Genomic DNA, 14,342 nt, shown 5'->3' with positions numbered 1-14,342 from the left:
TTTGGAGCGGAGCCAAATCTTGGCCTTACTGGAATTCCCAAGGCGGGAATCTACGATCTGGTGTTAAGCTCGGAAGAGGATCACAGTTATCTTCTGGGTAAGATGGAGAGTGTAAGAAATAATGCAATATTGAATGGTATTGATGTCTCGTCTCATTTTCCGAGGAGAGAAAGATGGATTACAATAAGAATGTACAGTCCATATGTGTCGGAGGAGGAGATTGCGGCCTTTTTGGCGAGATATTGTGAAGAGGTCACGGCAAAAGGGAAAATCCTGAATCGTTACGGTTTGTGGGACAATGAAATGGAGGTTCCATGTAAAGTTCAAGGTACTGGAAAATGAAATATTGTGTGTACCCCCAGCAAGGTTTAAGATTGGGGCGGTCAATGGAGACTTGTTTTTCTCAGGGATGGAGATTTTTTGCAGGAAATGCAAACAATACGGTCATATGAAAGAACAATGTACAGTTCTTTTCTGTTCCAAGTGTCAGAAAGAGGGACACATGACTGAGTCATGTGACCAGGTAAAAACCTGTCATCTATGTGGGAGCAAGGAGCATTTGTATGCAGCCTGCCCTGTTAAGAGGAAAAGTGCAAGGGAGCAGGAAGATAGACAAGAAGCCGTTAGGGGCATTGGCAGTTCCCCGCAGGAGGGGAAGAGTAAGGAAGAGACGGAGGGTGTAAGTAGAGGTAAGGACAATCCTCAGCAGGAGGAAGAAATGGACATTTCAATTAGAAGGGTTCCAAAAGTAAGGGAGAAGGTCCCAAGAGATGTGGAGAGTGCTCCTGTAGAGCCGGAAGTTAAAAAGAAAATGGTAAGAAACCCTCACGGAAGAGGAACGTAGGGACTATGCAGTAGTCTCACGACACCTTTGGGATCATATAGAATCCATTGATAAGAGGTTTCCGTTAGCATCATTATACGAAAAAAGTGGCCTTGCATTTGGAAAGACAGGGGAGGAGGTTTTATGAAACTTATTGTGTACCGCCGGATATTGCGGAAAAAGTAGAAAAGTCTGGATCAAAATCAGTTATTATTATACGGTTATTATCCTATTATGCATACAAAGGAGGTATGAGAGCCTGAGGCTATGGTAAGCTTATTTAATTTTTCTTTGTATAGTAATGTTTAAGTTATTTAGTATTGTATAGTATTAAGGGGTGCGGGGTGTTTGTACTTGTGATGGTTCTTTTAGTTCTTTGGCAGGGAGTTTGTTTTGTTTTTTTAAAGAATAAAAAAAGTGACCATGATGATGAAATGGTTGGAGTAATATCGGAAGATATAAGCAGTTTCTGTTTGTATCGTTTTTTAACCATTCTGAATGGTTTTAAAAAAAAAAAAAAAAAAAAAAAAATCTGTTCTTATCAGTTTAATATCTGATACGTCCCCTATCTGGGGACCATATATTAAATGGATTTTTTAGAACAGGGAGATGGAAAAAGAGCTTGCTCTGTCCTCTCCAGGCATTGACCTGGTATTGCAGTGCCTCCAGGTTCAGTGCACCCCCTAATGAGTTTGCAAAAAACAGAGCAAAAGAATGAAGAAGGAAACAAGCCGGCTGCACCTGAAACTACTGTTTTGCAAGAAACATCCCTCGAGTGTGTTGTGCGCAGGTGGACCGACCCCGAAAAATTAGCCCGAGTGTGGCTACGAAAAGTTTGTTTGTCCAAGACTTGCTGGCCTCTGTTGCCATGGCAACCAACTGGCAGAGTTGTTTACAACTTGGCTGCCGGGCCAGTGCTGGTGATGTCATCGCGGGACGTGATGTCATCAAGGCTTTGCTGCTATACACAGCTGCCAGCACAACAAGCAGCTCAGTTGCAGCCGGTCAAGCGACCGAGCAGGTAGGTGGAAAGGTAGGTGCAGTTTATTAAACCGTTTCCTTTGGATTTGATTTCCTGGTGGCCGGCCGATGTATCCTGCTGATGCTGCCTGCCTACGGCTCCAGCTGGGAGAATTCACCCTCCATGTTCTTTGATAGATAGATTAGATACATTAGATAGAATAGATAGGATAGATAGGATAGATTAGATAGATAGATAGATAGATAGATAGATAGATAGATAGATAGATAGATAGATAGGTAGGTAGGTAGGTAGGTAGGTACTAATAATAAGCTAGCCAGCTAGGCAGCCAGCCACAGAGACAGCCAGCCAGCTACAGAGACAGCCAGCCAAAGAGCTAGCTGCATGTCATGTATGCCAGACAGAGACGGAGACAGAGACAGAGACGTGTATGTCTGCCATCCATCAGGTGGAAGCAGACGCAGTGTGATTGGGGGGTGGAGCTATTCAGATTTGAGAGCAGAAAGGAAGACAGAGGCAGTGCTAGGCAATAGGAGATGCAGTGTGAAAGCACGTCCGGTCCGCCATCTGAGAGGGTGGAGCGCATAATAGGGTATGTATGTCTGGCTTCGCCTTAACAAGAAGGACGTGGTGTCCGAGAAGGGAGTTTTCGGGAAACCGTTGTGGCCATCGCTTCTCGGCCTTTTGGCTAAGATCAAGTGTAGTATCTGTTCTTATCAGTTTAATATCTGATACGTCCCCTATCTGGGGACCATATATTAAATGGATTTTTAGAACAGGGAGATGGAAAAAGAGCTTGCTCTGTCCTCTCCAGGCATTGACCTGGTATTGCAGTGCCTCCAGGTTCAGTGCACCCCCTAATGAGTTTGCAAAAAACAGAGCAAAAGAATGAAGAAGGAAACAAGCCGGCTGCACCTGAAACTACTGTTTTGCAAGAAACATCCCTCGAGTGTGTTGTGCGCAGGTGGACCGACCCCGAAAAATTAGCCCGAGTGTGGCTACGAAAAGTTTGTTTGTCCAAGACTTGCTGGCCTCTGTTGCCATGGCAACCAACTGGCAGAGTTGTTTACAACTTGGCTGCCGGGCCAGTGCTGGTGATGTCATCGCGGGACGTGATGTCATCAAGGCTTTGCTGCTATACACAGCTGCCAGCACAACAAGCAGCTCAGTTGCAGCCGGTCAAGCGGACCGAGCAGGTAGGTGGAAAGGTAGGTGCAGTTTATTAAACCGTTTCCTTTGGATTTGATTTCCTGGTGGCCGGCCGATGTATCCTGCTGATGCTGCCTGCCTACGGCTCCAGCTGGGAGAATTCACCCTCCATGTTCTTTGATAGATAGATTAGATACATTAGATAGAATAGATAGGATAGATAGGATAGATTAGATAGATAGATAGATAGATAGATAGATAGATAGATAGATAGATAGATAGATAGGTAGGTAGGTAGGTAGGTAGGTAGGTACTAATAATAAGCTAGCCAGCTAGGCAGCCAGCCACAGAGACAGCCAGCCAGCTACAGAGACAGCCAGCCAAAGAGCTAGCTGCATGTCATGTATGCCAGACAGAGACGGAGACAGAGACAGAGACGTGTATGTCTGCCATCCATCAGGTGGAAGCAGACGCAGTGTGATTGGGGGGTGGAGCTATTCAGATTTGAGAGCAGAAAGGAAGACAGAGGCAGTGCTAGGCAATAGGAGATGCAGTGTGAAAGCACGTCCGGTCCGCCATCTGAGAGGGTGGAGCGCATAATAGGGTATGTATGTCTGGCTTCGCCTTAACAAGAAGGACGTGGTGTCCGAGAAGGGGAGTTTTCGGGAAAACCGTTGTGGCCATCGCTTCTCGGCCTTTTGGCTAAGATCAAGTGTAGTATCTACAGGAGATCTGGTCAGAAGGTGCCTGGGGTACCCGACCTGTTGGCCTTGGAGGATTACCTCCTTGCTGCTTTTGGCAGGCGGCTTAGTCCCCAGGCAACGGGAAGCGATCACACCTACCTGCATCCGCAGGGGAGGTGCATCGTGGGTTGTGCTGTTTTTTTTTCTTGGAAGATGGATGCCACCAACGAAGATGGAACTGTGCCAGAAGAAGTCCCAGCTTACGCAAAGAATTAGAAATGGGGTGCGTTTTACGTTGAAGGACCCCAGGAAGAAGGAGTTGGGCCTAGATTTTTTGGTGGAAGAGGTTTTCTTCAGATTGCTGGGTCTGGAACGGAGACAAATCTTGGCATGTTTGGAGTTCCCAAGGCGAGGGATCTACGATTTGGTATTAAGTTCGGAAGAGGATCACAGCTATCTTCTGGGTAAGATGGAGAGTGTTAGGAATGATGTTATATTGAATGGTATTGACATTGCCTCTCATTTTCCGAGGAGAGAAAGACTGATAACAATAAGGATGTATAGCCCTTATGTGTTGGAGGAGGAAATTTCGGCATTTCTGATGAAGTACTGTGAAGAAGTCGCTGCTAAGGGTAAGGTCCTGAATCGTTTTGGTTTGTGGACAATGAAATGGAGATTCCTCGTGAAGTTCAAGGTATCGGAAAGCGATATATTATGTGTTCCCCCAGCAAGATTTAAGATTGGGTCTGTCAATGGCGACTTGTTTTTCTCGGGAATGGAGATTTTCTGCAGGAATTGCAAACAGTATGGTCATACGAAGGATCAATGCACAGTCTCCTATTGTTCCAAATGTCAAGGAGAAGGGCACTCCACTGAGTCATGTGATAGGAAAAAAATATGTCACCTATGTGGGAGCACAGAGCATTTATACGCATTCTGTCCTGCGAAAAAGAAAAGTGGAAGGGAGCATGAAGGTAGGCAAGAGCCCACTGGGGGCGCTGGTAGTTCCCCACAAGGGAAGAGAAGTAAAAAAGAGACGGAGCGTGCAAGTGGAGGCAAGTCCCCCCAACAGGAGGAAGAAATAGATATTTCTATTCAAAGAGTACCCAAAGCAATATCTAGAGAGGCAGAGTTAAGGAGGAGGATGGGAAGGTGCCTTACAGAAGAGGAACGGAGAGACTACCTGTTAATCTCACAGGAATGTTGGGATCAGATAGACTCTGTAGAGAGAACATTTTCTTTAAACCAGTTATATAGTAAAGTGACTACGCATTGGGAGAAGCAGGGGAATAGGTTTTTTGAGACCTATAAAGTGCCCCCGGATATTGCGAAAAGAATATCAGAGTCTGGGTCAAAACAGGTATTATGCTACATGTATTGTCCTTTTTTGCTTTCAAAGGAGGAATGAGACCTTGAGGTTTTGAAGTAAGTCTATGTTTTTTCTTTACTTACTATAGATATGTTTAAGTTTTGTCAAAATAGCTTTATGTGTTTGTTGATTTCTGAGTGAAATGACCATGATGATGAGATGGTTGGAGTATTAAAAGGGGATGTGAGCAGGTTTTTTCCTGTTCATATCGATTTTAAACCATTCTGAATGGTTTTTAAAAAAAAAAAAAAAAAAAAATCTGTTCTTATCAGTTTAATATCTGATACGTCCCCTATCTGGGGACCATATATTAAATGGATTTTTAGAACAGGGAGATGGAAAAAGAGCTTGCTCTGTCCTCTCCAGGCATTGACCTGGTATTGCAGTGCCTCCAGGTTCAGTGCACCCCCTAATGAGTTTGCAAAAAACAGAGCAAAAGAATGAAGAAGGAAACAAGCCGGCTGCACCTGAAACTACTGTTTTGCAAGAAACATCCCTCGAGTGTGTTGTGCGCAGGTGGACCGACCCCGAAAAATTAGCCCGAGTGTGGCTACGAAAAGTTTGTTTGTCCAAGACTTGCTGGCCTCTGTTGCCATGGCAACCAACTGGCAGAGTTGTTTACAACTTGGCTGCCGGGCCAGTGCTGGTGATGTCATCGCGGGACGTGATGTCATCAAGGCTTTGCTGCTATACACAGCTGCCAGCACAACAAGCAGCTCAGTTGCAGCCGGTCAAGCGACCGAGCAGGTAGGTGGAAAGGTAGGTGCAGTTTATTAAACCGTTTCCTTTGGATTTGATTTCCTGGTGGCCGGCCGATGTATCCTGCTGATGCTGCCTGCCTACGGCTCCAGCTGGGAGAATTCACCCTCCATGTTCTTTGATAGATAGATTAGATACATTAGATAGAATAGATAGGATAGATAGGATAGATTAGATAGATAGATAGATAGATAGATAGATAGATAGATAGATAGGTAGGTAGGTAGGTAGGTAGGTACTAATAATAAGCTAGCCAGCTAGGCAGCCAGCCACAGAGACAGCCAGCCAGCTACAGAGACAGCCAGCCAAAGAGCTAGCTGCATGTCATGTATGCCAGACAGAGACGGAGACAGAGACAGAGACGTGTATGTCTGCCATCCATCAGGTGGAAGCAGACGCAGTGTGATTGGGGGGTGGAGCTATTCAGATTTGAGAGCAGAAAGGAAGACAGAGGCAGTGCTAGGCAATAGGAGATGCAGTGTGAAAGCACGTCCGGTCCGCCATCTGAGAGGGTGGAGCGCATAATAGGGTATGTATGTCTGGCTTCGCCTTAACAAGAAGGACGTGGTGTCCGAGAAGGGGAGTTTTTCGGGAAACCGTTGTGGCCATCGCTTCTCGGCCTTTTGGCTAAGATCAAGTGTAGTATCTGTTCTTATCAGTTTAATATCTGATACGTCCCCTATCTGGGGACCATATATTAAATGGATTTTTAGAACAGGGAGATGGAAAAAGAGCTTGCTCTGTCCTCTCCAGGCATTGACCTGGTATTGCAGTGCCTCCAGGTTCAGTGCACCCCCTAATGAGTTTGCAAAAAACAGAGCAAAAGAATGAAGAAGGAAACAAGCCGCTGCACCTGAAACTACTGTTTTGCAAGAAACATCCCTCGAGTGTGTTGTGCGCAGGTGGACCGACCCCGAAAAATTAGCCCGAGTGTGGCTACGAAAAGTTTGTTTGTCCAAGACTTGCTGGCCTCTGTTGCCATGGCAACCAACTGGCAGAGTTGTTTACAACTTGGCTGCCGGGCCAGTGCTGGTGATGTCATCGCGGGACGTGATGTCATCAAGGCTTTGCTGCTATACACAGCTGCCAGCACAACAAGCAGCTCAGTTGCAGCCGGTCAAGCGACCGAGCAGGTAGGTGGAAAGGTAGGTGCAGTTTATTAAACCGTTTCCTTTGGATTTGATTTCCTGGTGGCCGGCCGATGTATCCTGCTGATGCTGCCTGCCTACGGCTCCAGCTGGGAGAATTCACCCTCCATGTTCTTTGATAGATAGATTAGATACATTAGATAGAATAGATAGGATAGATAGGATAGATTAGATAGATAGATAGATAGATAGATAGATAGATAGATAGATAGATAGATAGATAGGTAGGTAGGTAGGTACTAATAATAAGCTAGCCAGCTAGGCAGCCAGCCACAGAGACAGCCAGCCAGCTACAGAGACAGCCAGCCAAAGAGCTAGCTGCATGTCATGTATGCCAGACAGAGACGGAGACAGAGACAGAGACGTGTATGTCTGCCATCCATCAGGTGGAAGCAGACGCAGTGTGATTGGGGGGTGGAGCTATTCAGATTTGAGAGCAGAAAGGAAGACAGAGGCAGTGCTAGGCAATAGGAGATGCAGTGTGAAAGCACGTCCGGTCCGCCATCTGAGAGGGTGGAGCGCATAATAGGGTATGTATGTCTGGCTTCGCCTTAACAAGAAGGACGTGGTGTCCGAGAAGGGGAGTTTTCGGGAAACCGTTGTGGCCATCGCTTCTCGGCCTTTTGGCTAAGATCAAGTGTAGTATCTGTTCTTAAGTGAGCAGAGAACCACACAGACGGCATGGGTAGAACGGTTGGCTGTGCGGCCTGAGCAGCCTTCCTAGTAGGTCATGCCCGTCTGGATCTGGCCATGAGGTTTCGAGGGGGTTGAGAGTCGAGGTGCAGAAGTGCCCTGGGAGTGGTGACCCCAGGGTGCCTGAACTCACTGGGTGTGGGACCCCAATTGAGGAATGGCACTGAGCACGCACTTCACATTCACACCCCTTTGAGCACACACCTCTAGTTTTCCGGCCTCTGGCTCTGTGAAAATTACGAGGAATTTTTATAGATCCGGCCAGATGTCCGGGCTGTTTTGCACAGCGCACGTCTGATTTATTTATTCTTTTTGTCACTGTGTGTTCACTTTCCACGTTTGTTTGTCACTAGGATCCTTCGGGTTGCGGTCGCCTTTTGGGGACCCCTCGGAGGTCTAGGGGAGGCATGTGTGGCCATCTGCGCTCCTTGCCTCCCTGCACCCCCGGTTCTCCTTCGGGAGTGACCACCTTTTGATTGAATGACGAACGGTGAGTGCCTGGGTTACGCTCAGGTACAAGCCGTAGTTGTTTACCGGTCTGCTCTTGGCCTCGTCTGAGAGCGGACATTTGTCCTGGACCTTTGCAGGTGCCTTTTGGCCCGGAAGGGAAGGGAATTAGGTGTGTTGGGGGCCCATCTCTTTTTAGAGTGGGCTTGCGATAGACCGCATCCTAGTGCACTTTTTTGTGTGGCACGCTACACTTTTTTAGTAGCACTTGGGTGATGAGAGCACGTTGCCTCGACTCTCAAAAAAAAAAAAAATCTGTTCTTATCAGTTTAATATCTGATACGTCCCCTATCTGGGGACCATATATTAAATGGATTTTTAGAACAGGGAGATGGAAAAAGAGCTTGCTCTGTCCTCTCCAGGCATTGACCTGGTATTGCAGTGCCTCCAGGTTCAGTGCACCCCCTAATGAGTTTGCAAAAAACAGAGCAAAAGAATGAAGAAGGAAACAAGCCGGCTGCACCTGAAACTACTGTTTTGCAAGAAACATCCCTCGAGTGTGTTGTGCGCAGGTGGACCGACCCCGAAAAATTAGCCCGAGTGTGGCTACGAAAAGTTTGTTTGTCCAATACTTGCTGGCCTCTGTTGCCATGGCAACCAACTGGCAGAGTTGTTTACAACTTGGCTGCCGGGCCAGTGCTGGTGATGTCATCGCGGGACGTGATGTCATCAAGGCTTTGCTGCTATACACAGCTGCCAGCACAACAAGCAGCTCAGTTGCAGCCGGTCAAGCGACCGAGCAGGTAGGTGGAAAGGTAGGTGCAGTTTATTAAACCGTTTCCTTTGGATTTGATTTCCTGGTGGCCGGCCGATGTATCCTGCTGATGCTGCCTGCCTACGGCTCCAGCTGGGAGAATTCACCCTCCATGTTCTTTGATAGATAGATTAGATACATTAGATAGAATAGATAGGATAGATAGGATAGATTAGATAGATAGATAGATAGATAGATAGATAGATAGATAGATAGGTAGGTAGGTAGGTAGGTAGGTACTAATAATAAGCTAGCCAGCTAGGCAGCCAGCCACAGAGACAGCCAGCCAGCTACAGAGACAGCCAGCCAAAGAGCTAGCTGCATGTCATGTATGCCAGACAGAGACGGAGACAGAGACAGAGACGTGTATGTCTGCCATCCATCAGGTGGAAGCAGACGCAGTGTGATTGGGGGGTGGAGCTATTCAGATTTGAGAGCAGAAAGGAAGACAGAGGCAGTGCTAGGCAATAGGAGATGCAGTGTGAAAGCACGTCCGGTCCGCCATCTGAGAGGGTGGAGCGCATAATAGGGTATGTATGTCTGGCTTCGCCTTAACAAGAAGGACGTGGTGTCCGAGAAGGGGAGTTTTCGGGAAACCGTTGTGGCCATCGCTTCTCGGCCTTTTGGCTAAGATCAAGTGTAGTATCTGTTCTTATCAGTTTAATATCTGATACGTCCCCTATCTGGGGACCATATATTAAATGGATTTTTAGAACAGGGAGATGGAAAAAGAGCTTGCTCTGTCCTCTCCAGGCATTGACCTGGTATTGCAGTGCCTCCAGGTTCAGTGCACCCCCTAATGAGTTTGCAAAAAACAGAGCAAAAGAATGAAGAAGGAAACAAGCCGGCTGCACCTGAAACTACTGTTTTGCAAGAAACATCCCTCGAGTGTGTTGTGCGCAGGTGGACCGACCCCGAAAAATTAGCCCGAGTGTGGCTACGAAAAGTTTGTTTGTCCAAGACTTGCTGGCCTCTGTTGCCATGGCAACCAACTGGCAGAGTTGTTTACAACTTGGCTGCCGGGCCAGTGCTGGTGATGTCATCGCGGGACGTGATGTCATCAAGGCTTTGCTGCTATACACAGCTGCCAGCACAACAAGCAGCTCAGTTGCAGCCGGTCAAGCGACCGAGCAGGTAGGTGGAAAGGTAGGTGCAGTTTATTAAACCGTTTCCTTTGGATTTGATTTCCTGGTGGCCGGCCGATGTATCCTGCTGATGCTGCCTGCCTACGGCTCCAGCTGGGAGAATTCACCCTCCATGTTCTTTGATAGATAGATTAGATACATTAGATAGAATAGATAGGATAGATAGGATAGATTAGATAGATAGATAGATAGATAGATAGATAGATAGATAGATAGATAGGTAGGTAGGTAGGTAGGTAGGTACTAATAATAAGCTAGCCAGCTAGGCAGCCAGCCACAGAGACAGCCAGCCAGCTACAGAGACAGCCAGCCAAAGAGCTAGCTGCATGTCATGTATGCCAGACAGAGACGGAGACAGAGACAGAGACGTGTATGTCTGCCATCCATCAGGTGGAAGCAGACGCAGTGTGATTGGGGGGTGGAGCTATTCAGATTTGAGAGCAGAAAGGAAGACAGAGGCAGTGCTAGGCAATAGGAGATGCAGTGTGAAAGCACGTCCGGTCCGCCATCTGAGAGGGTGGAGCGCATAATAGGGTATGTATGTCTGGCTTCGCCTTAACAAGAAGGACGTGGTGTCCGAGAAGGGGAGTTTTCGGGAAACCGTTGTGGCCATCGCTTCTCGGCCTTTTGGCTAAGATCAAGTGTAGTATCTGTTCTTATCAGTTTAATATCTGATACGTCCCCTATCTGGGGACCATATATTAAATGGATTTTTAGAACAGGGAGATGGAAAAAGAGCTTGCTCTGTCCTCTCCAGGCATTGACCTGGTATTGCAGTGCCTCCAGGTTCAGTGCACCCCCTAATGAGTTTGCAAAAAACAGAGCAAAAGAATGAAGAAGGAAACAAGCCGGCTGCACCTGAAACTACTGTTTTGCAAGAAACATCCCTCGAGTGTGTTGTGCGCAGGTGGACCGACCCCGAAAAATTAGCCCGAGTGTGGCTACGAAAAGTTTGTTTGTCCAAGACTTGCTGGCCTCTGTTGCCATGGCAACCAACTGGCAGAGTTGTTTACAACTTGGCTGCCGGGCCAGTGCTGGTGATGTCATCGCGGGACGTGATGTCATCAAGGCTTTGCTGCTATACACAGCTGCCAGCACAACAAGCAGCTCAGTTGCAGCCGGTCAAGCGACCGAGCAGGTAGGTGGAAAGGTAGGTGCAGTTTATTAAACCGTTTCCTTTGGATTTGATTTCCTGGTGGCCGGCCGATGTATCCTGCTGATGCTGCCTGCCTACGGCTCCAGCTGGGAGAATTTACCCTCCATGTTCTTTGATAGATAGATTAGATACATTAGATAGAATAGATAGGATAGATAGGATAGATTAGATAGATAGATAGATAGATAGATAGATAGATAGATAGATAGATAGATAGATAGGTAGGTAGGTAGGTAGGTAGGTAGGTACTAATAATAAGCTAGCCAGCTAGGCAGCCAGCCACAGAGACAGCCAGCCAGCTACAGAGACAGCCAGCCAAAGAGCTAGCTGCATGTCATGTATGCCAGACAGAGACGGAGACAGAGACAGAGACGTGTATGTCTGCCATCCATCAGGTGGAAGCAGACGCAGTGTGATTGGGGGGTGGAGCTATTCAGATTTGAGAGCAGAAAGGAAGACAGAGGCAGTGCTAGGCAATAGGAGATGCAGTGTGAAAGCACGTCCGGTCCGCCATCTGAGAGGGTGGAGCGCATAATAGGGTATGTATGTCTGGCTTCGCCTTAACAAGAAGGACGTGGTGTCCGAGAAGGGGAGTTTTCGGGAAACCGTTGTGGCCATCGCTTCTCGGCCTTTTGGCTAAGATCAAGTGTAGTATCTACAGGAGATCTGGTCAGAAGGTGCCTGGGGTACCCGACCTGTTGGCCTTGGAGGATTACCTCCTTGCTGCTTTTGGCAGGCGGCTTAGTCCCCAGGCAACGGGAAGCGATCACACCTACCTGCATCCGCAGGGGAGGTGCATCGTGGGTTGTGCTGTTTTTTTTCTTGGAAGATGGATGCCACCAACGAAGATGGAACTGTGCCAGAAGAAGTCCCAGCTTACGCAAGAATTAGAAATGGGGTGCGTTTTACGTTGAAGGACCCCAGGAAGAAGGAGTTGGGCCTAGATTTTTTGGTGGAAGAGGTTTTCTTCAGATTGCTGGGTCTGGAACGGAGACAAATCTTGGCATGTTTGGAGTTCCCAAGGCGAGGGATCTACGATTTGGTATTAAGTTCGGAAGAGGATCACAGCTATCTTCTGGGTAAGATGGAGAGTGTTAGGAATGATGTTATATTGAATGGTATTGACATTGCCTCTCATTTTCCGAGGAGAGAAAGACTGATAACAATAAGGATGTATAGCCCTTATGTGTTGGAGGAGGAAATTTCGGCATTTCTGATGAAGTACTGTGAAGAAGTCGCTGCTAAGGGTAAGGTCCTGAATCGTTTTGGTTTGTGGACAATGAAATGGAGATTCCTCGTGAAGTTCAAGGTATCGGAAAGCGATATATTATGTGTTCCCCCAGCAAGATTTAAGATTGGGTCTGTCAATGGCGACTTGTTTTTCTCGGGAATGGAGATTTTCTGCAGGAATTGCAAACAGTATGGTCATACGAAGGATCAATGCACAGTCTCCTATTGTTCCAAATGTCAAGGAGAAGGGCACTCCACTGAGTCATGTGATAGGAAAAAAATATGTCACCTATGTGGGAGCACAGAGCATTTATACGCATTCTGTCCTGCGAAAAAGAAAAGTGGAAGGGAGCATGAAGGTAGGCAAGAGCCCACTGGGGGCGCTGGTAGTTCCCCACAAGGGAAGAGAAGTAAAAAAGAGACGGAGCGTGCAAGTGGAGGCAAGTCCCCCCAACAGGAGGAAGAAATAGATATTTCTATTCAAAGAGTACCCAAAGCAATATCTAGAGAGGCAGAGTTAAGGAGGAGGATGGGAAGGTGCCTTACAGAAGAGGAACGGAGAGACTACCTGTTAATCTCACAGGAATGTTGGGATCAGATAGACTCTGTAGAGAGAACATTTTCTTTAAACCAGTTATATAGTAAAGTGACTACGCATTGGGAGAAGCAGGGGAATAGGTTTTTTGAGACCTATAAAGTGCCCCCGGATATTGCGAAAAGAATATCAGAGTCTGGGTCAAAAACAGGTATTATGCTACATGTATTGTCCTTTTTTGCTTTCAAAGGAGGAATGAGACCTTGAGGTTTTGAAGTAAGTCTATGTTTTTTCTTTACTTACTATAGATATGTTTAAGTTTTGTCAAAATAGCTTTATGTGTTTGTTGATTTCTGAGTGAAATGACCATGATGATGAGATGGTTGGAGTATTAAAAGGGGATGTGAGCAGGTTTTTCCTGTTCATATCGATTTTAAACCATTCTGAATGGTTTTAAAAAAAAAAAAAAAAAAAAATCTGTTCTTATCAGTTTAATATCTGATACGTCCCCTATCTGGGGACCATATATTAAATGGATTTTTAGAACAGGGAGATGGAAAAAGAGCTTGCTCTGTCCTCTCCAGGCATTGACCTGGTATTGCAGTGCCTCCAGGTTCAGTGCACCCCCTAATGAGTTTGCAAAAAACAGAGCAAAAGAATGAAGAAGGAAACAAGCCGGCTGCACCTGAAACTACTGTTTTGCAAGAAACATCCCTCGAGTGTGTTGTGCGCAGGTGGACCGACCCCGAAAAATTAGCCCGAGTGTGGCTACGAAAAGTTTGTTTGTCCAAGACTTGCTGGCCTCTGTTGCCATGGCAACCAACTGGCAGAGTTGTTTACAACTTGGCTGCCGGGCCAGTGCTGGTGATGTCATCGCGGGACGTGATGTCATCAAGGCTTTGCTGCTATACACAGCTGCCAGCACAACAAGCAGCTCAGTTGCAGCCGGTCAAGCGACCGAGCAGGTAGGTGGAAAGGTAGGTGCAGTTTATTAAACCGTTTCCTTTGGATTTGATTTCCTGGTGGCCGGCCGATGTATCCTGCTGATGCTGCCTGCCTACGGCTCCAGCTGGGAGAATTCACCCTCCATGTTCTTTGATAGATAGATTAGATACATTAGATAGAATAGATAGGATAGATAGGATAGATTAGATAGATAGATAGATAGATAGATAGATAGATAGATAGATAGGTAGGTAGGTAGGTAGGTAGGTACTAATAATAAGCTAGCCAGCTAGGCAGCCAGCCACAGAGACAGCCAGCCAGCTACAGAGACAGCCAGCCAAAGAGCTAGCTGCATGTCATGTATGCCAGACAGAGACGGAGACAGAGACAGAGACGTGTATGTCTGCCATCCATCAGGTGGAAGCAGACGCAGTGTGATTGGGGGGTGGAGCTATTCAGATTTG

At 46.9% G+C, this 14,342-nt stretch overlaps 7 non-coding genes and 4 pseudogenes across 7 annotated transcripts; all 11 read left to right on the top strand.

The window, feature by feature from the left end:
- The first annotated feature begins 1,300 nt into the window (after positions 1-1,300).
- Positions 1,301-1,508, top strand: LOC138775407 (U2 spliceosomal RNA; annotated as a pseudogene).
- Positions 1,509-2,473: 965 nt separating this feature from the next.
- On the top strand, positions 2,474-2,664 carry LOC138775399 (U2 spliceosomal RNA). Its single transcript, XR_011360551.1, has one exon. It is a non-coding gene; the product is annotated as a U2 spliceosomal RNA (small nuclear RNA).
- A 972-nt stretch (positions 2,665-3,636) lies between these two features.
- Positions 3,637-3,836, top strand: LOC138775413 (U2 spliceosomal RNA). Its single transcript, XR_011360554.1, has one exon. It is a non-coding gene; the product is annotated as a U2 spliceosomal RNA (small nuclear RNA).
- A 1,398-nt stretch (positions 3,837-5,234) lies between these two features.
- On the top strand, positions 5,235-5,417 carry LOC138775400 (U2 spliceosomal RNA). Its single transcript, XR_011360552.1, has one exon. It is a non-coding gene; the product is annotated as a U2 spliceosomal RNA (small nuclear RNA).
- A 955-nt stretch (positions 5,418-6,372) lies between these two features.
- LOC138775398 (U2 spliceosomal RNA) lies at positions 6,373-6,563 on the top strand. Its single transcript, XR_011360550.1, has one exon. It is a non-coding gene; the product is annotated as a U2 spliceosomal RNA (small nuclear RNA).
- Positions 6,564-7,520: 957 nt separating this feature from the next.
- LOC138775412 (U2 spliceosomal RNA) lies at positions 7,521-7,587 on the top strand (annotated as a pseudogene).
- Positions 7,588-8,303: 716 nt separating this feature from the next.
- LOC138775406 (U2 spliceosomal RNA) lies at positions 8,304-8,520 on the top strand (annotated as a pseudogene).
- A 954-nt stretch (positions 8,521-9,474) lies between these two features.
- LOC138775397 (U2 spliceosomal RNA) lies at positions 9,475-9,665 on the top strand. Its single transcript, XR_011360549.1, has one exon. It is a non-coding gene; the product is annotated as a U2 spliceosomal RNA (small nuclear RNA).
- Positions 9,666-10,623: 958 nt separating this feature from the next.
- Positions 10,624-10,814, top strand: LOC138775396 (U2 spliceosomal RNA). The gene has a single exon (XR_011360548.1). It is a non-coding gene; the product is annotated as a U2 spliceosomal RNA (small nuclear RNA).
- A 970-nt stretch (positions 10,815-11,784) lies between these two features.
- Positions 11,785-11,984, top strand: LOC138775415 (U2 spliceosomal RNA). Its single transcript, XR_011360556.1, has one exon. It is a non-coding gene; the product is annotated as a U2 spliceosomal RNA (small nuclear RNA).
- Positions 11,985-13,359: 1,375 nt separating this feature from the next.
- Positions 13,360-13,562, top strand: LOC138775401 (U2 spliceosomal RNA; annotated as a pseudogene).
- The last annotated feature ends 780 nt before the right edge of the window (positions 13,563-14,342 follow it).

This window comes from Dendropsophus ebraccatus, unplaced genomic scaffold, assembly GCF_027789765.1.
Source record: "Dendropsophus ebraccatus isolate aDenEbr1 unplaced genomic scaffold, aDenEbr1.pat pat_scaffold_1612_ctg1, whole genome shotgun sequence".
Lineage (NCBI taxonomy): Eukaryota > Metazoa > Chordata > Amphibia > Anura > Hylidae > Dendropsophus > Dendropsophus ebraccatus.
This window is presented reverse-complemented; position numbering and strand designations above follow the sequence as displayed.